The sequence below is a fragment of the Mugil cephalus genome, chromosome 23 (genome assembly GCF_022458985.1).
Source record: "Mugil cephalus isolate CIBA_MC_2020 chromosome 23, CIBA_Mcephalus_1.1, whole genome shotgun sequence".
In the NCBI taxonomy this organism is placed as follows: domain Eukaryota; kingdom Metazoa; phylum Chordata; class Actinopteri; order Mugiliformes; family Mugilidae; genus Mugil; species Mugil cephalus.
This window is the reverse complement of record NC_061792.1, coordinates 1846818-1870696: the sequence shown is the minus strand read 5'-3', so window position 1 is coordinate 1870696 and position 23879 is coordinate 1846818. Positions and strand designations below refer to the sequence as shown.

The 23879-nt window shown below is 40.5% G+C and overlaps 1 protein-coding gene and 1 long non-coding RNA gene across 2 annotated transcripts in view; both read right to left on the bottom strand.

Annotated features, from left to right (window-relative positions):
* The window catches only part of LOC125001199 (NLR family CARD domain-containing protein 3-like), a 283132-nt gene that overhangs the window by 249053 nt on the left and 10200 nt on the right, over positions 1–23879 (bottom strand). The gene's annotated exons all lie outside the window — the stretch shown is intronic.
* Positions 15374–19722, bottom strand: LOC125000729. The gene is made up of 3 exons (XR_007111374.1): positions 19686–19722; positions 19246–19419; positions 15374–18511 (listed from the first exon to the last, which is right to left on the bottom strand). It is a non-coding gene; the product is annotated as an uncharacterized LOC125000729 (long non-coding RNA).

Sequence of the window (23879 nt, the reverse complement as noted above, 5' to 3'; positions counted from 1 at the left end):
AGTCTTTGGAAAACCCTTTGAAGTAACAAAAAATTTAATATCCTTGTCCGTGTGTTTAAAAAGGAAAAAACAATCCAGTTTTTTGGATCCTTCCCTATACCCCGTTTAAGCTACCCCGCAAACTACCTGCCGGGGCTAAAAATTTACGCTAGCCTTTAAAAGGAGAACTTCCCCGGGTTTGTTTGTTAAAATTAAAACCCAAAAATCACACCTTTTGCAGGGGGGGGAACCGGGATTTTTCCCTTTACAGGCTGTTAAATTGCGCTTCCCGGAAGGCAGCCTAACTTCAAAAAGGCCCCTTTTTTTTGGGCCCCTTTTTTGGGAAAGATAATTTCCCATTTCCCGTCTTCGTGCCCCCTTTGTGGGATTTTTTTAACTCGCATTTTTCCCCCGGGTGGGCCCCGTTGGGGAGCCAACAGTCCCTTTAAATTCATTTCCCTTTCCCCTGCCGCCCCCTTTTTCCCCCCATCCAGAAATCAACCTCCAAAAACCAAAATGGATGCGCCAAGGTCCCAAAGCCCAAAGCTCGGGGCTCCTCCCCCCCTTTCTGCACCAAAATCCTGGTCGCGGGATCCTAGCCCAAAGACAGACGAGGGGCCCCTCCCCCTCCTAAACATTACTTCACTTGGAAACTTTCCCCCGCTGGCCCCAAGAGGGTTTCCCTATTCCTCTCACAGGGGAAAAACCCCGGCCCTCTCCCCCCCGGCCCACCCCAAAACTCCGCCGCCCCAATCCCTTTTGTTTACCCCGCGCCCCCGGCCCCGTCCCGTTTTCCGAAAAACCTGAGGAAAATGCCTCACGAAGGGGGAGCTTGGGGCCGGGCCCCCTGTGCCATGGGCCACAGGACATCGGGGCCCAAATCCTCTTGGCCCTGGCGCAAGTGGCTTAAAACCCTGTGTAGCACAGAAATTCACCCCCTTAAACCAACACCTGCCCCCAATTTTGGGGGAAAAATGCTCCCCCTTCCCCTCCAAGAAGGGGCCCCTCAGTCAGGGGTACACCCCCAACCTGGGACCCTCGCTTTTTTTTTCCCCATCGGGGGGCCCCTCGTAGGCAACGGGGCTCCCTGAGGATTTTCCCTGATGACGGGCCCCTCTTTTTTTTGTTTTTGGGGAACTTCAAAGGGCCCCCAAAAATTTTTGGAGTCAGCAGATGACCCTTTTCCCTCCCAAACCCGGGTGCGCCCCTTTTCAGAAGTCAAACCACCACAGCTCCCTTTTCCCATCACCCCCCACTGTGGCCCCTTTAAAACGCGGGTTTCTTGTGCCCTAAAACTCCCAGCAACGGGGGAAAGCTTAAGGAGGACTACATTTTCCCTCTTAAGAACTTTTAAAGGACTCCAACAAAAAAGTTTGTAGTTTCTGGCCCCTTTTTTCCCCCCCCTTTAGGGTGATGAAAAATTTCCAGCCGACCAGAAAACCTTCCCCCCTCGGCTGAAAGGATACTGTGGGCGCTGAGACATCCCAAATGGGGAAACAATTTTCCCCTTCTTTTTTTCAAAAGAACTGCCTCTTCAGAAACGACCATTTCCAAACCCATTTAAAAAATAAATGAAAAAAAAAATACAAAAAGTAAAGTGCTTTTCCCCAAACCCCGTTGAAAAGATTGCTAAGCTCCCCCCAAAACCCTTTCCCCTCGAAATGTTGTCCTCAGAAAAAAAGTGACCCAATTTCCCTTCTTTTTTTAAATATAAAAAAATTTAATTTCTATCAAAAAAAACATTAGTGCCCTTAAATTTTGCACTGAACCCCACCTTTCCCTTTTTCAAACGGGGAAATCCACCTGTGTCATGTCTCATTTAAAAATGCCCCTAAAACCCTAAACAGAACTTGACAATATTTTTTGGCCCGGGCTCGGGTTTCCCTCGACCGCGCCGGGAACCCCCCAAATCCATTTTAAAAACTGTTTTTAAACCCTCCCTCGCCCCCAAGGTTGAAACATATAAATTAACGGGTCTCTTCTTCGGAAAAATTTTTCCCCCACATCACTAAAAACAGCTGTCCCCCAAAACCCTTTCAAAAAAAGAAGAAAAACACGGGACCCCACAGTGTCATTAAAAATTAAAAGGCCCATCTCCAACTTACCATTCCTTACCCAAAAAATTTTGAAAAAAAGTTTACATTCACTCAAGAATCATTCTGGCATAAAATTGCCTTTTAGACACTTATATTCTGGTTTTCGCCCCACCATGGCACAGAAACGGCACTTTTTAAAACAGTTTAAAAAATGATAAAAAAAATTTTTACGGGAAAAAGGCTTGAAAGGTGGTTTGGTTTGTCGGGGACCCAGTTCTAAATTGGTTCGGAACCCTCCTTTATGATAGGAATTTTATGTTCCATTGGGGGAATTTCCCAAACTAAAACCCAAAAGGGGAAACTTTTAATTTGTGGGGGTCCCCCTAAAGGGTCAATTTTTGGGACCCTGCTATTCAATCTCTAGGGTGCTTCCATCTCTCAGGGCCCATATGCAAACATAATCGAAGTTACCATTTTATGCAGTGTTTTCAAAAACTTTACATTTCACTACCCCCAGATGACCTATCCCCCAATAATACCCCTTCACCCAGTGTACCCAAAAATATTAATCAGTGGATGCCCAAAAAAATTTTTTTAAAAACTAAACAAAGAAAAAACCCAAAAAATAACATCTTTGGTGCAAAAGGCTCAGAAACTGAAAATCACAGCCATTCAGCCCCAAAAATCTAAAATTTCAGAAGTCATATCAACCCAAAAATTACAAGAAAAATTCTTTTTATCATCTCTAAAATATCTCCAAATTTAGGGGCTTTTTGTCAAAAACAATTCGGGAAAATTTTAATCCATGCATTTTTTAAAAAGTAAAAATTTGATTACTGAATGGGTTTTTTTCACTGGACCCCCTGAATTCAAAATAATTTAAGGTTAAAAAACTAATTTTAAAATGCAGCTGCAGTATTCTGAAAGGTACGAAAAAGTTTTAAAAACCTCACACCCCTCTTAAATCTTTTTCAATGGTTTTTCCTGTTTAAAAAAAACAAGAATCAAATTTTAAAAAAACTGGGTTCCGATTTTTAAAGCACTACATGGTCTTGACCTCATACATCACATAAATGCTCATCACTTAAAACCCCCCGCAAAGAACACATCGGGGCCAAAAAGGAAACCCCATCACTAAAAACCCTTTCCCGGGAAAAGTTAGACATGCCCAAAACAGTTCCACAGTAGCCCAAAAAGATTAAAAACCATCTTTTTTTTTTAAAAGCCTTCTGCTGAGCGGGGTTTTGTGCATGTGTGGTTTTTATTAGTTTGGAAAGCATGTATGGTTTTAAAGGGGGTATGTGGTGAAAATGGCTACATATGAAATTTTTTACTTGCACTTATACCTTTCACTTGATTCCGAACTTTATTTTTATGTAACCCTTTGTATTGTAACTATGTTACCCCTTGTAAAGCAAATTTAGTCTGCCTTGTGCATGAAATGCGCTTTTTTTAAAAAATTGAAATTTAATTGAATATGATTGAAAAAATGGAAAACAAGTGAGAAATGATGCAAAAATAAGAAGTAAAGCAGAGGAAGTATGCTGGTCTCTCACTTCCCCACACACAAAAAAAATATAGGGGGGTCTAGTAGGGTTTTGTCGTATCAGTTGGGGTTTTCTGTAGCAGGCAAAGATAAAAAAGGGGTTTTGTCTTACCTCCTGCTGGCAATTTGACGCCTTTAAAATCGTCCATCAAAAAGCTTTTTGAACCCAGTCAGCATTGCAGTTTCTTTTTGGGAAAATTGGGTTTTAAAAAAGCCCCTCTCTGCATGCCATCCACAAAGCTGTTGGGTATTGGGGGTGGGGTTTCTAAAGAATAAAGGAAAATTACGCAATAAAAAATGAAACACAACCACAGCCGGTTAAAAAATGTTCTTAAATTTCTTGCCTAGGTAAAAAAAGGGGTTTTTTAAAAAAAAAATACTAAAAATACATACAGAAACCCCCATTTGGGAAAAATTGAAATTGGCCGTTAGCATTTAACTTAGCCCCGTAGTTTGCTTTCCCCCCTCCACCGTATGCTTCCCACCCCGTTAGCTCCACTGGGCCCCCGTTTTTTTTTTTTCGGCGGGCAGTTTTTAAAAATTTTCGACAAAAAGCAAATTGATGCAAAAAAACAAGCAATGTTAGGAAACCCCTTGCAATATTTCTCATGACAAAAACTCGACAGCAAAACCCTCGGCCCACCACCTCAGTAGTGACGTCATGGGATGTCCCCCCTTTTATGATGTCCCCCAATTTTTTTTTCCTTTGAATTGATGTCATGAAAAAGTTTTCCCTTTTTATCATGATGGCATTTGAATCTTTGCCTTTGATCTTTTTGAAAGTTTGTTTTAAAAACAAACCCCCAGGTTTTTGGGCCGTAGATTCCCGTTAGATTTCCCAAAATTTAAAGCAACGGGGAAAAACAAACACACTTGAACAGAGCTTCGTTCATCAATTTTTTATCCCCAAAAATTTTTCCAACATTTTCCCGAATAAAAAAGGGTCAAGGGGAAAACCCCCCAAAACAGCAAAAAAAGGGAATATCTTTCCCCCGGGAGCCCACTGGCAAAATTGGGCCCTTTAAAATGGAGGGCCTTTCCTCGGAAAGGGGGGCTTTGGTTTTTTTTTAAACCAAATGCCACCCCAAAAAAAAAACCAACGAGGGAAAACAAAAGTTGAAGTTATGTCTGGACCCCCCCGCCTGCAAAATTGTAAGGGTGGAACGTTTTTTTTTTTTTTTGATAAGGGGCCCTATTTGTTGATCTTTGAACTCCTTGATCAAAGGGTGCATTCAACAAACAGGAAAAAAAAACAAACCCAGTTCTTCCCGGGCAACCCAACTTAAAAAGGAAATTTTAAAAGCCAGCTGGCCCCCGCTTAATTTTTTGAATCAAAAAAGACGGGGATTTTTTCGGGGGGGTTTTGGCTGTAAAGCGATGGGGTCAGTCACAAAAAACAGTTTTATTTTAAGTGGGCAAAAATTAAAATTACATGTTTTATGATGATGTAAATTTTTACCTATGTCCCCTTTAAAGAAAAAGAAAGACTTTTCAGCCCCCTGGTATTCCCAGGGGGGTCTCCCATTCAAGTTTCTAACCAGGCCCCGACCCGCTAAATTCCCCAGTTTGGGCTTTTTCAAGGGTTTGGGATACCCGGGAAGCAAGTGGTCAGGCACAAAAGCAGTATATATAAGTGGCCGAGAAACATCATAGCATGTATTTTTTAAAGATGTGAAAGGGTTAAACCCTGTCTCCTTATTTAAAAGGGAAAAACTTTTCAGCACCTGGTATTTCCCCGGCGGGCTCCCATCCCAAAACACCCAACCCCGGCCCAGACCCCCGCTTAGCTTTCCAAAATCAACATGGTCTTTTTTTTTTTTTTTTTTTTTTTAGTATTTTTAATCACAAATTTACACTTCATGTCAAAATTTTTCACAAAGCCAAGGGAATTTGAAAAAAAACCCGTCGTAGGTTTTCATTAATGTATCCAAAAAAAAAAGCAAAATAATCAAACTCCAAATTAAAAAAAACAAATCCAAAAACCCCCCAAAATTTAACAAAACCCCCCCTTTTCGCCATCACAAATTAAAAATTATTCCCCCTCATGGGAAAAAAATTTCCCCCACCTCCTCTCCCCCCCCACTTGCAGTTCATTCAATATCTCTTTTCATTATTGTCTTAAACAAATCTTTATTTGTAAAATTTTTTCCCCTTTGAAAAGAGCATAATTCCCTTATATACAAAATGCCAAACTGGGGAGGCTCAAAGTGTAGTTAAATTTGCCAAAAATTCACAGTCTTTTCTTTTCAAGTAAAAACCCAAAAAGAAAGAGCTTCCTCCCCCCCTCCTTCAGCTTGATCCCAAGGGCGACCCAAAGTTCCTCAAAATTTTTTTTTGGAAATCAAAGAAATCAAAAAACTCAAAAAAATCCAAAAATTTGTGCAAAAAAAATCTCATGGGCCCCTTTTACATACATTTAAACATTTTCACTTACAGATTAAATTTAAATTTTTTGAAAAAAACCCCAAAAAGTATAATTCTGTTAGTTTTATAAGGGGAAAACGTTTTTTTTCACACTCCCCAAAATGTTATATTTTTTGTTCCCCAATCAACCATAACTTCTTAACTCTAAATCGTCAAAAAACTCTGGGCCCAAAAATTTCTCTGCAGCGGGGTCTTTTAAACCCCATAAACTATTAACTATTCTTTTTAAATTTTTCATTTTTCACATTTGCAAAGAGGCATTTTTCTCTTTTTTAATCCCTACTTTTTGGGGGGTTTTTCTTGTCTTGCTTTTAAACACAGTCTTTTTTTAAAAAATGTTTTTCCCTTCCAGGGGTATACTACTTTTAATCCCTCCCTATATTTTTTTTGCTTTTTCTTTTCTTTCCCTAAACCTCTAAACACATACAGAATTTATAAATTTCAAATTTTAATCTCAAAAAACCCGGGATGACCTCATTAAAAAAAAAATCCCTTTAAATTGTTTTAATTTTTGGCCACCAAAGAATTGTGGGTCATACAGACTTTTATTATTATATTTAAAAATTTTTTCATTAGAAAAAAAGGGGGAAGGGTTAAAAAAAAAAAAATTTGCAACCCATCACACTCATATTCTACCCCCCCCCCCCCCCCCCCCCCCCCTTCCCCCCCCCCCCCCCCCTGGGAAATTTTCTATTAAAGTTTGGGGAAAACCAATTTTTAAACCCAAAACCAAAAATAGGGCCTTCCCCTTTTCCCCCCCCTTCAATTTCCAAAAAATTTCCTTAAAAACTCCTTCCACCCATAGTTCAAAACCACGCTCCCGTATTTTTGGTCATTCTTAATTTTTATTGCCGTTCTTTTTTTATTTTTTTTCCAAAAACAATGACTTCAGCCCCCCCTCCCTTTTTTCCCCATCAAAGTTTTTTGTGCAATTTTCACCCCTTTCCCCCCCCCATATAAAAATCACAAATATTTTTTTTTAAACAAAATTCTTTAAAACCCCCTCCGGCATGTCTAAACCCCCTCTCAAACAATAAACAAAACTGAGAATAACAAACTATTCACCCCATCACTTTTTCCTTCAGTTCAGTTTTTTCCCCCCTCCGTTGTGACATACTGTTTTTATCTTATTAATCACTCCCGTTTCCCTGTCCTATCTCTAGCCTCTTTGCTTGCCAAACCCCCAGGGCAAAACTCCCAAAAACCCCCTTTATGTATTTTTCCTCCACCCTTAAAACCCATTTTCTATCCCTTTTCAAATCTCAAATGTACATGATCTCTATTTAGTTTTGTTGATTTTGGCTCCTGATCCCCTCCAAAATTTTTTTTATTATCTCTAGCCCCCACTTTCCCCCTATTGTTAAACCCCGACCGTAATAGTTGTGTCGTTGCAAAATTTATTGATGACCCCAGGCCCTCCCCTAGTGCAACTAAGAACACCTTTCAGCTCCTTGGGCAGTTTTGATCCAAACCCCGCCAGGGGCTCAACAACAAATTTGGGACAGGGAATGCCCGACCAAAGGGGCCCTCCCTGCTCCCCTGATTCCCAATCGAAAAAGGTTTGTCAAAACAAAAATTTACCTTTAAAGGGCTCTTGGGGGCCCGGTTTTTTTTTACAGCCTCTTTACCTATCCCACCATCCTGTCCCCAAACCCCAAATTTTTTAAATATTTTGAACAGGAATCTGTGTCTACTCTATCCCAAAAACCCTTTTTTAATCCCATTCCCCCGCACTTCCCCCCCTTTTCCCAAACCTTTTTAAAGTGTTCTATTTAATCTCTGTTGGGGGCATTGTGTCTGCTATGGGCCCCTTCCAGGTATGCTGTAACTCTGGGGTTTGTACTAAATTTTCCCCATCAATCCCTTTATCCTATATCCGGACTTTAGTTAGTATCTTATAAAACCGTATTTAGCAAACTAAATTGGGCCCGTTTGTTTTCCAAATCTAATCCCACTTTTTTTCTTTTTGAAAATTTTTTGCTATTAAAACCCCCCCCCCTCCTATTTTTGCACTTTCCCCCGTTTTTTTCCCTCCCCTTGAATACATCTACCCAAAAATTTGGCCCCGGGACCTTTATTTTTTAAACCCTTTTTACCATTCGATCCCTTTATTTTTCCCCCCCCCCCAAATTCCTGGAAATCTTTCCCCTTTTAAATTTCCCCCTATCGCCTCTATCCCTATTCCAATTTTTGTCTCTTTCACCCAATTCCCCCATCCCTTCAAATCGTTTTTTTTTCTACACTTTCCATCACTTCTGCTTCCCCTTTATTATGTCCCCTTTCTTTTTAAAAAGTTCCCCAAAAAAAATTCTTGTACCCTTCCAAAAACTTAAATTTTTCAACTTCTTCTCTCCCTTTTTGTCCTTTTAAATTTCCCTTTTTCCATCCCTTAAATCCATAATTTTGAAAATTTTTACTCATCCTCTTTTAAATTTTTTTCCCGCCTTTTAATTTTCCCCATCCCTCCTTTCCCACCTCTTCTTTTTTCCACCTCAATTTGAAACATTTCCCCATTTAAGTCTTGAAGCTATTTCTTTGATGCTTATTTTTCGTTTTTAAACCCCAATTTTAAACCCAATTGCCAAACCCAAAACTAAAACTATTTAAAATTTGTTTTTTGAACCCCATCTGTCACTGCCTCCTTGGGGTATTCTCTCTTCTCCCTTTTCTCCATGCATCTATAAGCCCCTTTTCTTTCATCAGCTCGGACAGCAATGTTTTTTCGATCTTTCCCATCTAAACTCAAATTTCCCCTTTCCTACATCTGACGACTTTCATTTTATATTGAAATCCCCAACTATAAAACACTTCCCTGCAAAATTATATTTTTTAAATTCTAAAAATTTCAACACTTAAACTTTTTTTTTTATTTGGAAAAGTATAAATTTTTTAAAACGAATTCTATTTCTCTATAATTAAATTCTATCCCAAAATTTTCCCCGTCTCATCTTTTTATACCTTTTTATGTTTCGAAAAAATTTATTTTTAATCATTTAAATTTCTTTCCCCCCTTTTTTGCATTTCTAGGCCCCCTAATTATAATATATAGTTCCCTCCATTCCTCTCTCATTTTCTTTTAAATATCTCCCCGTCCCCAAATTTAATACATTTCTTGAATACATTTTAATATTTGCTGCGGTTGGGAAAAATTAAATTTTTTTATTTTTCTTTATTTCTTTGGTCCCCCTTTGCGGTTTAATTTTGAGGTTATTGTGGCCAAGAGAGAAAAAATTAATTTAAATAGAAAACCCAAAAGTAAAAAAATTTAAAACCAAAAACCCTTTTCAATCACATACCCCGACTTTTGGTTTTCCTTTTTTCGCTCCCTCTTTCTTTGTCTTTTTTCGCCCCCCGCTTTGCTGGAAACTTTTAAAGATCTTTGTCAAGTTTCCCATTGTCCGTTCCCCCTTCCCCCCTTTTCCCTGTCCATTCAACCGTCCTCCCTTTCCTTTTTCTGCAAATTTTCCTTTCCCCTTTTTTCGGCCCGCAGGGTTCGGTTTCCCCTCCAAACCCCCTCCATTTGCGTTTTCCCTTGTTGTCCTCGCTAACTTTTGGTTTTGCGTTCTCCCGCTCCACCGTAACCTTTCCCCCCAGTTTTCGGGTCCTCCTCTTCCCCCGTTTCCCCCTGTCCTCCCCAACCCCTTTTCTAGGTTTCCCCTGTTTGACCATGGGGGCCCCCTTTCCCCCGTCGGGGGTTGTCGCGTCCGTTTTCCTCCTCCACTTCCCCATCCATTCCTCCTCCGTTCCTTTTCCCCTTCCCCCACTCCCGTGGGGTAGTGGCCCCTCTCTTTCCCCACCTGAAACACTTGAACTCAGGGCCCTTCTCTGAAGATGTGTCCCGGCTTTATGCATTTTTTTTGCAAAACTTTTTGGGTCTGTCAAACAAGGATCAACACGGAAATAACCCACGCCCCTAAAGGTTTTAAATTTAGTGGAGTATGGAAACGATCTGGGCTTGCTCTTGAAAACCCAACCTTTTAAAAATCTCGTTTCCCTCGGCAAAGTCTGTTTCCCGGGGGTTTCACAACGAAAAACAATCCCCCAAAAATCCCCGTCGGGGGAAATTTTTGGGGGCGATAAGCCCAAAAGTTTAAAAAAAAACTATCTTCTGATTTCAACCAAAAAACTAAATTATCACAGAGGGAAAATCAAAGGGAGTCGCTGTGCAAAATCGAAATCCGCGCCACTCGCCCATCACCACTCCCCTTACGGGCGTGTTTCAGGTTTTGGGATGGCCGGTTTAAAAAAGACAACTATCACAAAAACAGTTTATATAAGGGGGTCCCAAAAACAACATTGCATGTATTTTGATCCCTTTTAAATGGGTTTTGTTTCGCGATGAAAATGAAAAAAATTACAGCACCTGGTAATTTTTCCCCAAATCTAAAACCCCGGGCCCGGCCGGCCCAAACTTCCCATGTAATGTCTAGTAAGGAATTCAGCCTTCAACCCTAGGGGTCAGTTTTTTTTTTGTTATGTAATTTTTGCCACAGAAAGGCTGCAGACTTTAAACGTGCTGGGCACGTTTCTTTTAAAAAAATAATAAGTTTAGTTTACTAGTTTACTTTTCCCCCAAAAATTAACCTTTTGGGGGGGTTTGTAATTCAATTTTTCCATATAAAAAAAAATAACTTTGTTACCCCGGGAAAGTAACTTTGCAATTTCCCTTTGTTTTTTTAAAATTTAAATATGTCTAATAATTTTGATTTTTTTCTTAGCCGGGTTTTACAAGCCAGTTGCAAATAGAAATTTTATAGACACATACTTAACAGAATTTTAATAATTTTTTTTCCCCCCCGGGCACCCCAAATGGTAGACATTTCTGCTTTCCAAAAGGCAAAAAACCCGGGGCGAAACCCCCCCTCCCGTGAGAGCGCGTTCTGTCTTTTCCCCCCTAAAAACCCTCATCGGTACATTAAAAGATTTAAAATTTTCAGATAAAGTTGCTCAAAACCCCGGGTCTTTTTAAAAAGGGTGCTGATATTAGAAAAAAATCACTGTAAACCTGCACAGAGCCCGATATTTATCGCTGTACAAACTGGAAATAAATAGTCGCCCCTTCCAAACCCATGCGCGATCCTTTAAAAGGGTCGTGTAACAAAATTTTTTTTTTTTGATTGAAAAAAAAAAAAGGAAAAACGATCTTTTGCCCTTCAGAGGGTCCCTCCTTTTTGAAGAAATCGAAACTTGTTTTTTTACTGAAGCTTCTATAATGATACGTCTGCCGGGGAAATAAGGGCCCGAATTTTAACCCGGGAGTAAGAATCAGAGAGAAAAACCCGGTTTCCCAAAAAAAGGGTGTGGGTGGGGTTTGGGTATAAAAATAAACCCCCTGCCTGAGTTTGGCCTTTTCCCTGAAAGCCCACGCAAACCCTTTGCCCAAACATCATCCCTTGCGGTTGTGTTGCCCCCCCCTTTTCGCCAAAAAAAAAAAAAAAACAGTTTTGCGGGCTCCCCTGGGCCAAAATAACGGCCCCCTTTAATTTTCAGTAAAAGGGGAAAAGGCATTGTAAAAGATGGGGGAAAAAGTAATTTTTAGAAATTTTGAAAAAAATAAAAGCCCTTTATTTTAAGCAGCTGTTTCACATGTTTAAATTTTAGCATATCAAATTTTAACTTTTGCCTTCTGAAAATTGCCGGAAAGGGGTCTTGTTGGGCTTTGACGCCGACTTTTTCTTTGGTTTTTTCAGCATTTGGGGACAAATTCAAAGCCGCCCCTCTGGGGAAAGATTCCACTTTCAGGCAATTTCCCAGAGTGCTTTCCCCACTGAATTTTTCAGCTCTTTTTTCTGTTTTGTTGGGTTTCCAAATTTAAAGCTTGTTATTTTGGGAAATGTTTTGTTTAAAAATGGGCGAAAACAAGGAACCATGCTCTATTCCAAATGTGTTCGTTGTCTTGCCTTTCATTCAATTTGGGAACTTCAGAAAAAGCACTAAAGAAAAGTTCCAAAATCCCAGAGGCTTGTAAAAAACAAACTTTCAGTAAGAAACAAAGGGGAAAGATTTTTGGCCAAGGGGTAAAAAATTTATGACATCATCATCAAAGGAAAAGATTTGATGACATCATGAAGGAAAACATTCTGTGGCACATTCTATGTACATCTGTACATCATAATCCGGGGCGTTTTTTGGTCTGCTTGCGATTTTCGTCAAAAAAATTTTCTTTTGGGATTTATATTAAAAACATGTAAGTCAAGGATGAACATCATCGAAATTTACTTTTTACACATCAATTTTTACTTGGGTTTAGGAAATTCATGGAACCCATATATAATTAATTTAATTAAAACTAAAACAAATGATAACAAGAAAATTAAAAAAGTGTTTGATTGACACTTCAAATGTACTCACCAACCCGTATACCGGCAAAAGCTTAGCTGTTTTTTAACTCTTATGCCCTCCTCAGGCATTTTTGTTTTGTTTTTTTTTTTTTTCATTTTATTTTCATTTTTTCAACCCTTCCTTTTTTTTTTTTTTTAGTGTCCCTTTTGGCTGTGTTTCAAATTGTGACTTTTAAAATTTTGTAAGGGGAAATTTTTTTTTTACCCAAAATTTTTTTACTTTTCACATGTCATTTATAATCTTGTGAAAGCATTTTGCACCCTTTGTGGCAAAAATGTCACCCATCCAAAAATGCCCCTTTAAAAATTCCCCAAAACAACAATATTTTTTATCCACGTTTTTTTTTTCATGAATCACTTTAACAAACTTCAGACCTGCTCAAAACTACCAAAATTTCAAGAGCGTTCAGGATTTTAACCCCTTATATCCCAGTCTGAAAATATGAAGTTTTACATTTTTTTTTTTTATGTATTTATTTTTTACATAAGCCCCCACAAATACTGAATTATTTTTTGTAAATAAACAGTAGGATGACAGGGCTTTGGTGGTGATTAGAGTGTTGGATTCCCTTCACAATACATTCATAACAACTGTACAATTTTTTTTCTTTTATGAGCTCATCCATAAGCCGGTCCTCTGGACTGAGAATTTTTTCACACTCTGTTTTTTTAACACCATCTCAGCAGATTCCTTGTGGCCACGGAGTTTAGTTTTTCAAAAATAGGATTTACAGTGGGAAAAGTTTCTTTGCATGACCTGTTAAAAGTAAACCATACCAAAATATTAGAAATATTGTAAATTGCAAATTTAAATGATAAAATTTTTCTTTAAAATTTAAAATAAATCTGGAACATGTACATACTTTGGAAAAAACGCCATGGAAAAAACTCCAGTGAACAGAATCCCCCAAATCTTAATGTTAAAATCCACACAGAAGTTTGTCATAAACAAGGGGATTCAACCCCCTGTGGAAAAAAATTTCCCCTATGAGGAAATAGACTACCAGGATGTTAAAAAATGCCCCCAAAAAAGAATGCACTGTAAAAATTTAGATTGGGAAATTTCACTGTAAAAATGAAAACACGAGATTTTACTTTTAAAAAAAATCACCCAAAAAGGGCGCACCTTAAAAAAAAGGGCAAATAAAAGACACCCCCTTTAAGGGGAAAATTTCCAATAAGGGGGAAAAACTGTGAAAAAAGATGACTTGATAATGAAAAGTGGGTGTGCTTTCAAACATGACAAAAGATACACTTTTAAATCATGGAAAAAAAAAAAATAAATTTTCTAAAATGATTCACCCGTTTGGGAAAAAGACAATGACAAAACATTTCAAAAAAAATTTTAACGTTGCAAAGAAGAGATACACTGGCTAACCCTGGTAAAGTTTTAGAAATACACGTAAAAACGATACAAAAGATATGCAGTTTTAAAAAATTCCAAAAAGAACACACTTTTAAAACATGAAAATTTGGTGATAACGAGGGACCTGTAAAAAAAAAAGACGGACGGGAAAAAAAAATTGTTAAAAAGGAGACACAAGGAGTCCCCCAAAATTACAAAAACACAACAATGAAAAACACTGAAAAAAGGGGAACAATTTTTCAATTTTAAAAAGCGCTTTTTTAAAAAAATGACTGGTCACAAGTAAAGGGATTACTGTAAAAGATATTCCTTTTTTTGGGGGGTTTAAGGTTAAAAGGGAAAGGGATTACAGTAAAAAATTACAGAACCTGGTATTCATCCAAGTACTAACCAGGTCTGAGCCTGCCTAGCTTCTGATGTATTGTCTAGTAAGGAAGTTCAACCGTCAACCCTAGGCTCAGCATTTCCTGGGTCTGTAATCTGCCAGCAGAAAGGCTGCAGAAATAAAACCCGAAGGTTTCCCCCTAGTTGAGTCCAATAAAATCAGTTTTTACGTCTTCAAAGGGGGCTCTGTGGGATGCTTTACCCCCAGTTGGAAAAAAAAAGGGTGCAGAAAAACCTCTGGGTTTGACTTTTTGGTTGGTTTCTGGGGTGGCGCCCAACATGTAAGAGTGGTCTGCTGGCTGGTTTCCCGAGTCTGTATGAGGGAAACAGAGGAAAAATTTATTTTTCCATACTTTCCCGAGTAATTTTTATACCCGTAACCAATTCCCCTAGCTACAAAACCCAAAGGGCCACATGTCAATTTGGGCCCCTGTCATGGGGGGGGTCTTGTGTACGTTTTTTTTCCCGTATGTAGTTATTTCAGGCTTTGATCAGGAGGGTTTAGAATCTATCTAGGGTTTGATTTCCTTTTCAAAGAAATTTGCCCTCCCATTTCACAAAAGTTTCAAGCATTGGAAACCCCGACATCCGGCCCCTTTTTGAATGTCAATTTTTCCCGTTTTTTCCTGTCAAAATGTTTCAGGAAGTTTTTGTTTTATTTTGAAAGGGCCCACGGAAATTTTTTGGGCCCTTTTTAATTTCAAAAATTTTTAAAATCTCCAAAGCCGCCCCGCTCCAGAATAACCCCTACTATTTTTTATAATTCTGAGTGTTTGGGTTCTCCTCGATGGCTGTTTTAGGGCTAACTTTGGGGGGTTTTTGTCAGTGTAGGAGTCTGCACAAAGGGGCCTGCGGGAGGTTTGGAAAGCAAAGAAAGGATGTTTCAACACCTCCAGGGGTTTGATGTGTTGATTGGCATCCAGGTGCAGCATCCAGGTGCAACATGCCACCAATAGATGCTCATCATCATGAGAAACCCCAAAAGTCAATGGTTTTATTTTAAAGGGCCCTCTACTACCACTTTTGGCGCCTTGTACCCGAGGGGCCCGCACATTTGTGATCCCCGATCAGCATCAAACCCGGACGCAAACCCGCCCAAAGTAAAAAACTTTGACTTGGGGCCGGGGTTCCCGATGCCCGTTCCCCAAAAAACCCTCACATTTTTTAAAGGGTTCGAGGTCTGCGTGCATTATTCCTATGGAGGACAGGTATTACAGGGCTGTGGCCAGCTGCAATAAAACTGGTTTCAGTTGGGTGACAGGAAGACCTAGGTTGTTTTGTGTAAAAAGGTGGACTAAAACTGATGAACAAAGCTCTGTTCAAGTGTGATCTTTGTCTTGCTTGCAGTCAGTTTGAAACTCTGATATGCACTAAAGAAAGTCGGCCTCACCTTGACACACAGTGTCGGCTCCGGAACCCAATTCCTTGAGAGGGGTTGGAAATTCTTCTTTGCTGGAGTTGCTCCGGGTGAGAGGCAGAAGGCCAGGGTGGGCTTTTTGCTTGCCCCAAGACTCTCCGTCTGTATGTTGGAGTTCTCCCAGATTGACAACAGGGTTCCTTCCCTGCGCCTTTGGGTCAGGGAACGGGTCCTGACTGTTGTTTGCGCATACGCGCCGAACAGCAGGGAAGAGTACTCGCCCTTTTTGGAGACCTTAGGTCAGACGCTGGATTCTGTCCCGACTGACGACTCCACTGTCCTTCTGGGGGACTTCAACGCTCACATGGGCAATGACAGCGTGACCTGGAGGGGCGTGACTGGGAGGAACAGCCTGCCTGATCTGAACCCGAGCGTTGTTCAGTTATTGGACTTCTGTGCAAGTCGCAGTTTGTCCATAACTAACACCATGTTCAAACATAGGTTGTTCATTGGTGCTCTTGGCACCATGACGGCCTAGGTCGTAGATCGATGATCGACTTTGTAGTATAGTCATATCTGACCTGCGGCCGTATGTTCTGGACACTCGGGTGAAGAGAGGAGCAGAGCTGTCAACAGATCACCGCCTGGTGGTGAGTTGGATCAGGTGGCAGGGGAAGATGCCATGCAGACCTGGTAGGCACAAACCAATAGTGCGGGTCTGCTGGGAACGACTCATGAGCTAGTTGTTGTCATTTGTGAGTAGATCTTCATGTTCTCTAAACACTCTGTCTCACCTAATGTTACCATTTTCGGTCTTCCAACAAAGCCAAGGCTGCCATTGTTAACACCATTTTCTTCATCACTTTGCTCATGCTTTTCTATCCATCCATAGTTGCAAACCCATGTATAATAATTGTGCATTAATGTGTCACTGATGTGCACATCGCTCTGAGGATTACTTGATTTCCCAATTCTTGACAGTTCCTCATGATTGCCTCTTAGTGTTGCCAAGGAACAAGGAAACCAGCGTACGCCAGTCATGAAGTTGGCGGAGGGGACTGCACATTTCCGGGTCATACATTGTGAGAAAAATACCAATAAGAAATGCACAATATTTATTTATCAGAAAGTACACTGTTAAAAAATAAATGACCAATAAGGAATACACTGTAAAAAAAAAACAAAAAACAAACAAACACAAAAAAGATTAGTTAAAAAAATACAAAATAAGGAAATACACTGTAAAAAAAGAAAAAAAAATGACTACAGTGCTAGACATTTGTTTCCCTCTGGTGGTGGAGTCATGAACTGCATTAAGCCAATTGACTATAATGTTCACTGCCCTGAAGTGGTCACTGTGAGGAACTACAACTGTCCACATCCAATGACACTGATACTCCAAACACAGCTCAAACACAACTCAATGAATGACCAAATATCAAAGTCCTCCAGCTCCACCCAGTCAACCCACTCTTTTCTGGATCTACTGCTGTGGATCTTTATGCAATTCACACTTACAACATCTTAAAACAAAGCACAGTCCACAGACTCCTGACATATCCATCAAACCTCTGTCCATCAAAGTATCAGGGAGATATGAGCTAAGGAACACCAGCTACACATGACTTCATCAAACCATAGATGTAAAAGTTCTTTTACCGTGTCTGATAGTGAAGCCACACCCATAGAAACATCAACACTCAAACCCTTCCAGGTTTTTCTATAGGCTTGATGTAGGTAACAGGCCGATGCCCTGCTGATTCTGACTGACTAACAGTGCAGTTAATCTCATGCTGGTGAGTGTAGCTGAACTCTATTGACTCCACTCATTGACTCAATTCATAGAATCAGTTTAGAGATAAAACCTGTTGTATCCACAGGCTGCTGACGTAGAGCAAATACACAATACACAAATATACAGAGGTCTGGTTCAATATTATTGATACTGAATATTCAGATGGTTCCTCAAAGGTCTAAACCAAGTCCTAAAACTCTGGACCTTTGTAGAGGGAATGTTCACACACTGATGCTATGATGTTGTCGAGATGTATAAAGGTTCATGAATGTATTTGTTGTGTCAGATCAGTTTGTTGAGAACCAGTTAACGGGCTCGTAGCATCATTTGGGGGCCTGGCGGCTGGAGGCCAGTCCTTTAAAGACCTGGGGCCAGGGGCTACCTTTGTTGTTTTGTAGCCTTGGTGGACTCATTGTTGTGTTGTAGTATATGGTCCTCTCCATTTGTTCTTAGCATCTGTTTTCTGTTTTGGGGATGTCTATATAAAGTTTAAAGGTTAAAGGGTAATGTACCAGTTGTCAGCCCGTAAAACTGCTACACATAAGGAGATAAGTTTTGTTTGTGAATGGGGGCTCTTAAGGATGAGAAACATATATAAGGGGTCTGTAGGAGCTGAATGGGAGAGGGGATTCGACGATTGGCCGGAAGCCCTCTCAGATTCGGCAGTGTTTTTGACATCGTTCTTTCTTGTAAATAAACCTTTTTAAATGCAAGATAAGACTTGTAAGCGGTGATCACTTCTTTCTTCAGCACATCAATATACAACAGTGTCTTTGATGGTTTATTGCTGTAACTGTGCAGTGATTTGGGAGTGAGGAGTTGGTGGAAGGCTGCTTAGGTTAACAGTTTGGTTTCTGCTGTGGCTGTTAGGTGTTGCTCATCAACATGGAATTTAAATTAGAGGAGTTTGTTGTATCTTCGATCTTGGATGTGTTGTATCGGTAAACAAAGGTCAATTTATTGATCGCTGATGGTTACGAGGTGGTGAGAGAAGAGAAGACATGGAACAAACGCCTCCACAACATCGGGAAGAACTGTTGATGCTGGCAGGTTGACATGTGTCTGAATCATTCACGAGGGACTGGACTTGATTTGTTGGAGCTCTGTGAAGAGTTGAAGTGCAGCTCTGTTGATGGTCTTAAATGGAGACTATGTGGACGAAACTCTCCTCTCCACCTCCCAGTAACATGGTCCAGTCAGAGTCTGCCTCAACCTCTGGATCATCAGGACACAGCTTAACCTCTCACAACACACACCCTCATGTTGCCCTCCATGGCTGTGGCCTGAAGAGAGGAGGAGAAAGAAGAGAGGAGGTGAAGGAATGTTTCCAGAGACTCCCTTCATCATCCCATCCAGTTGAAAGAGCAGCAAGGACTTCAGTCCCGTTCAGAGCAGCAGTGGAGCAGCTATGGTTCTCAGCCAGCTTCCTTTCAGCTTCATGTTAACGTGTTGGAGTGAACACACACAGACCTGCAGAGACTTTTAGCATCAAGTCTGTTTCCTCTGCAGATTTCACTAAGAAAGCGCTGAGAGTCCTGAACACTTTTATGATGGATTTACTACTGCTCAATGGAAACAAAGATCAGGTGACTAAGAAACTCATGGTTACTAAGTGTAATGCTGGTTCTGTGATGTGCAGGTTTCAGTCAGACTGATCTCAGAGCTGTGATCAGTTGTTGATCAGATGTGATGAATGACCACCACTGTCTCTACACATCTTGAAAAGCTGTCAGCTGGAATCCAGCTTTATTTCCTGGACACATCAACACAACAACAACAACAGTCGTCTTCACATCAACTCAAACACATGATCACAACAAGCTTCTGGCTCATCTGATTGGCTGACTGTTGTCTCTCTCTCTGTCTTTGTGTCCAATCCTGAAGCCTATCTCCATTCTCCTCTCACAGCTTTACTGAGAAGCTGCAGGTTTACAGGAAACACTGGATCTTTGATACTGACTGTGTTTAGGACAATACTGATGAAAGCAGCATGGACTGACTGGAACCCTCTACTCACCTCAGATTCTCCAGTTTATAGTCTGGACTCTCCACAAGACCAAGAAGCTGCTTCGCATCTGAATAATTCAGGTTGTTGTGTCTCAGGTCCAGATGTTTCAGATGGGAGGGGTTGGACTTCAGAGCTGAGACCAGAGAATCGCAGCTGATCTTTGACAAACTGCAGTAACTCAACCTGAATAAAGCATGAAAGATGGAGATAAAATGATGAATAATTCAATGAGATGTGTTGAGGTATTGTGTGTGTGTGTGTGTGTGTGTGTGTGTAGTAGTAGTAGTAGTACTAGTAGTAGTAACTAACAGTAGATGTTCTCTCCAGTTTCTGCTACAAACACTCGTCTTGAACTACAGGACATTTACAGATTGATGGAACAAGATGAATTAGATTCAGTTGGTGATTAAACATATCAGATCTACAAGAGTAACAGACAGTGAACTCACTCCAGAGTCTCCAGTCTACAGTCTGGACTCTCCAGAAAACCACACAGCTGCTTCACTCCTGAGTCCTTCAGGTTGTTGTTACTCAGGTTCAGATGTTTCAGATGGGAGGGGTTGGACTTCAGAGCTGGTCCCAGAGAATCACAGCTGATCTCTGACAAACTGCAGCTCCACAACCTGAATAACGAATAACAGATGGAGATAAAATTATGAGCCATTGATGTGTTATATGCGCGTTTATGCAATCTGCAATCCTTTGCCAGGCAATTTGGCATCTCCTCAATGCAGCTGCAGCGTTTGACTTTTCAAAATTTTGAGTGAGATTTACTTTTTCTTCTTCACATTTGAGGAGAATTAATTGTTGCTCCTATTTGCTGGCGGATCAGTCTTATGATTGTGATTGGTCTGCTGCCTTGGCACCCGACCTTATACGTGTGCGTTCACCGATTCACAACAAGACAAACCTGCATCAGCAAGTTGATAACCAGTGTTATGATACCGCTTATCCAGATCATCACTGTTCTGGATACGTTCAGCTGGATAAGTTGTAGTAAAACCGGGTAAGTTGAACTTGCTTCGTGATACAGGCTTCTGGTTTGGAGCAGGTTAGCTGCACAGGATAAATCTCCATGGTAACTTATGTCAAAACATATCCAGCTTTCGTGCAACCAGATCATGGATAAGTTCATCCAGGATAACCAACATATCCAGGATTAATCCCTTATCCTGGTTTTGTGCAACAGGCCCCAGAAAACCTTGTGTTGATGCATATTCAGAATAAATAACAACAACTAACAGTAGATGTTCTCTCCAGTTTCTGCTACAAAAACTCGCCTTGAACTAGAGGACATTTACAGATTGATGGAGCAACAGGAATTAGATTCAGTTGGTGATTTCAGATCTACAACAGTAACAGACAGTGAACTGACCTCAGAGTCTCCAGTCTACAGTCTGGACTCTCCAGAAAACCACACAGCTGCTTCACTCCTGAATCCTTCAGCTTGTTGTCACTCAGGTTCAGATGTTTCAGATGGGAGGGGTTGGACTTCAGAGCTGGTCCCAGAGAATCACAGCTGATCTCTGACAACCTGCAGTAAATCAACATGAATAAAGAATAAAAGATGGAGATAAAATGACGAATAATTCAATGAGATGTGTTGAGGTTTTAAATGTTCAGCTTAAAATTACTGTGTATTAACAGCCTTTAAGCTTCATTGAAGCTGAAAGTGAAAGGGTGCATGAAAGCAGGTTTGTAGGGGTTACAGTAGATGACAGGCTGAGATGGAAACACTAATCAAACATGTACAGTCCAAAGGTTCAAGAAGCACTGCAGTCATTCACAAAGCAAAACAATGACTGGATCAGAATCCTCTCTGCACACTTTACTGTTCACTGGTCTCACCATATTTCCATTACTGTGCTAAGGTAGAAAACTTCATTCCATTCACTTACCATCCTGCAGAAAAGAGCAATAAGGACTATTGATCAGGTCAACTACTAGAACACACTGATCCACTTTGATCCAATCAGAACTCCTGAAACTCACTGACATCCTATCTCACCAAACACCAATCATCATGTTTGAGGCCAGAAACAGACAAATAGCAGAAAACATTCAAAAACATTTAGGAATCCGAAGGAAGGTTATCAGTGAAGAGGGAACACAACTTCAAAACCTTAAACATACCAACAATGTGTCGTTCATTTCTTTTTTCTGTGTTTTATTCTTGTTTCCTTCTTCAGGTTTTCATTGTGTTGTGTTGCGTTGTGTTGCGTTGCGTTGCGTTGCGTGGAGAATCTGTTTGGTACTAATCATGGGTCCATTGCACAAAAATAAGATTCAGATATCCAGAATAAGTGACTAAGTCTGAGCTAGCTCAATGAATCCTAAACAAGAGCGTCCAGGCTTATTCGGTTGCACAGACATCAAGCCAGGATGAGCGGACACGGATTCATCAAGCCCAGGTTTAACTAATCTTGGATCAGAGCGCGCACACTGCACACTACATTGCTTGTGATGTGCATTGATCAGTTTAATAGTCTACATCTTATAGAAAGGTTCTGCAGTGATGACTACTTGATCAGAGTGACCTGGCTCGGTCCATGACTCCTAAACCTTTCGGTCCTTTATAATCTATCGACACCAGTCACTAGGTGGTGCACTTAACATCTGTTAATAACCACTTTTAACATCATGGCTGTGTCTAGAATGTCTCTACTGAACTCTGTTTATGAGGTTTTGATGACATGTTGTATTGACAGGTGAGTTCTCTGGTGTCCTGCTGGGGGACAGAGGGGATGTCTCCCAGCCTTTTAGCCTCACACCATATTCACACCCTCAGGAAGCACAGCAGACATATAATAATGTCCCCACCAGGACAAGGGCTGGATGGAGATGATCTTTGGCCTCCTGAAGGAACGCTTCCAATGTCTCCACCATCTAAGGTCAGCCCAGACAGGACATGTGACATCACTGTGGCCTGTGCTGTCCTCCACTATGTGTCCTGCCTGAGGAGGGAGAGGGCCCCCGGAGTGACATCAGACGGTGGACTGGGACAATCCAGACAGTGGTCGGCTGGTCAGAGACCAATACGTCTGAAATTATTTCAGTTAAAATGTATTCTGTACATTTAAGGTGAATATAGCCTGTAGTGGCAGAGACACATGCTTTAGAGTTAAATTAAACTGGGTCTGTAATGGAAAAGGAATTTGTATTATTTGACGTTATTTGGCCTATTTTTATATATATATATATATATATATATATAGACTAATGGAAACTGAACTATCTACTGTTTGAAAAATCATCTACAATTATACCAATTAATGATGACAAATGTTTAAATAATGACAGTGGGTCTAGTTGAATGTGATAACAATGTGTAGTGGGCAGTGGAATAAATATTGGTTTCCATTTGAGTGACAGCTGACTGAGATAAGGGATGAGATTAAGTAGTTCCTGGAAGTTATCCTGGTTTGGAGCAGGTTAGCTCCACAGGACGAATCTCCATGGTAACTTATGTCAAAACATATCCAGCTTTCGTGCAACCGGATCATGGATAAGTTCATCCAGGATAGCCAGCATATCCCGGATTGATCCCTTATCCTGGTTTTGTGCAACAGGCCCCAGGAAACCTTGTGTTGATGCCTATTCAGAATAAATAACAACAACTAACAGTAGACGTTCTCTCCAGTTTCTGCTACAAACACTCATCTTGAACTAAAGGACATTTACAAATTGATGGAGCAACATGAATTAGATTCAGTGGGTAATTAAACATATCAGATCTACAAGAGTAACAGACAGTGAACTCACTCCAGAGTCTCCAGTCTACAGTCTGGACTCTCCAGAAAACCACACAGCTGCTTCACTCCTGAATCCTTCAGCTTGTTTCTACTCAGGTCCAGATGTTTCAGATGGGAGGGGTTGGACTTCAGAGCTGGTCCCAGAGAATCACAGCTGATCTCTGACAACCTGCAGTCACTCAACCTGAATAAAGAATAAAAGATGGAGATAAAATGATGAATAATTCAATGAGATGTGTTGAGGTTTTAAATATTCAGCTCAACATTTCTGTGTCCTAACAGCCTTTAAGCTTCATTGAAGCTGAAAGTGAAAGGGTGCATGAAAGCAGGTTTGTAGGGGTTACAGTAGATGACAAGCTGAGATGGAAACACTAATCAAACATGTACAGTCCAAAGCTTCAAGAAGCACTCCAGTCATTCACAAAGCAAAACAATGACTGGATCAGAATCCTCTCTGCACACTTTACTGTTCACTGGTCTCACCATATTTCCATTACTGTGCTAAGGTAGAAAACTTCATTCCATTCACTTACCATCCTGCAGAAAAGAGCAATAAGGACTATTGATCAGTTCAACTACTAGAACACAGTGATCCACTTTGATCCAATCAGAACTCCTGAAACTCACTGACATTGTATCTCACCAAACACCAATCATCATGTTTGAGGCCAGAAACAGACAACTAGCAGAAAACATTCAAGAACATTTAGGAATCCAAAGGAAGGTTATCAGTGAAGAGGGAACACAACTTCAAAACCTTAAACATACCAACAATGCATCGTTCATTTCTTTTTTCTGTGTTTTCTTCTTGTTTCCTTCTTTCCTTCTTCAGGTTTTCATTGTGTTGTGTTGTGTGGAGAATCTGTTTGGTACTAATCAGGGGTCCATTGC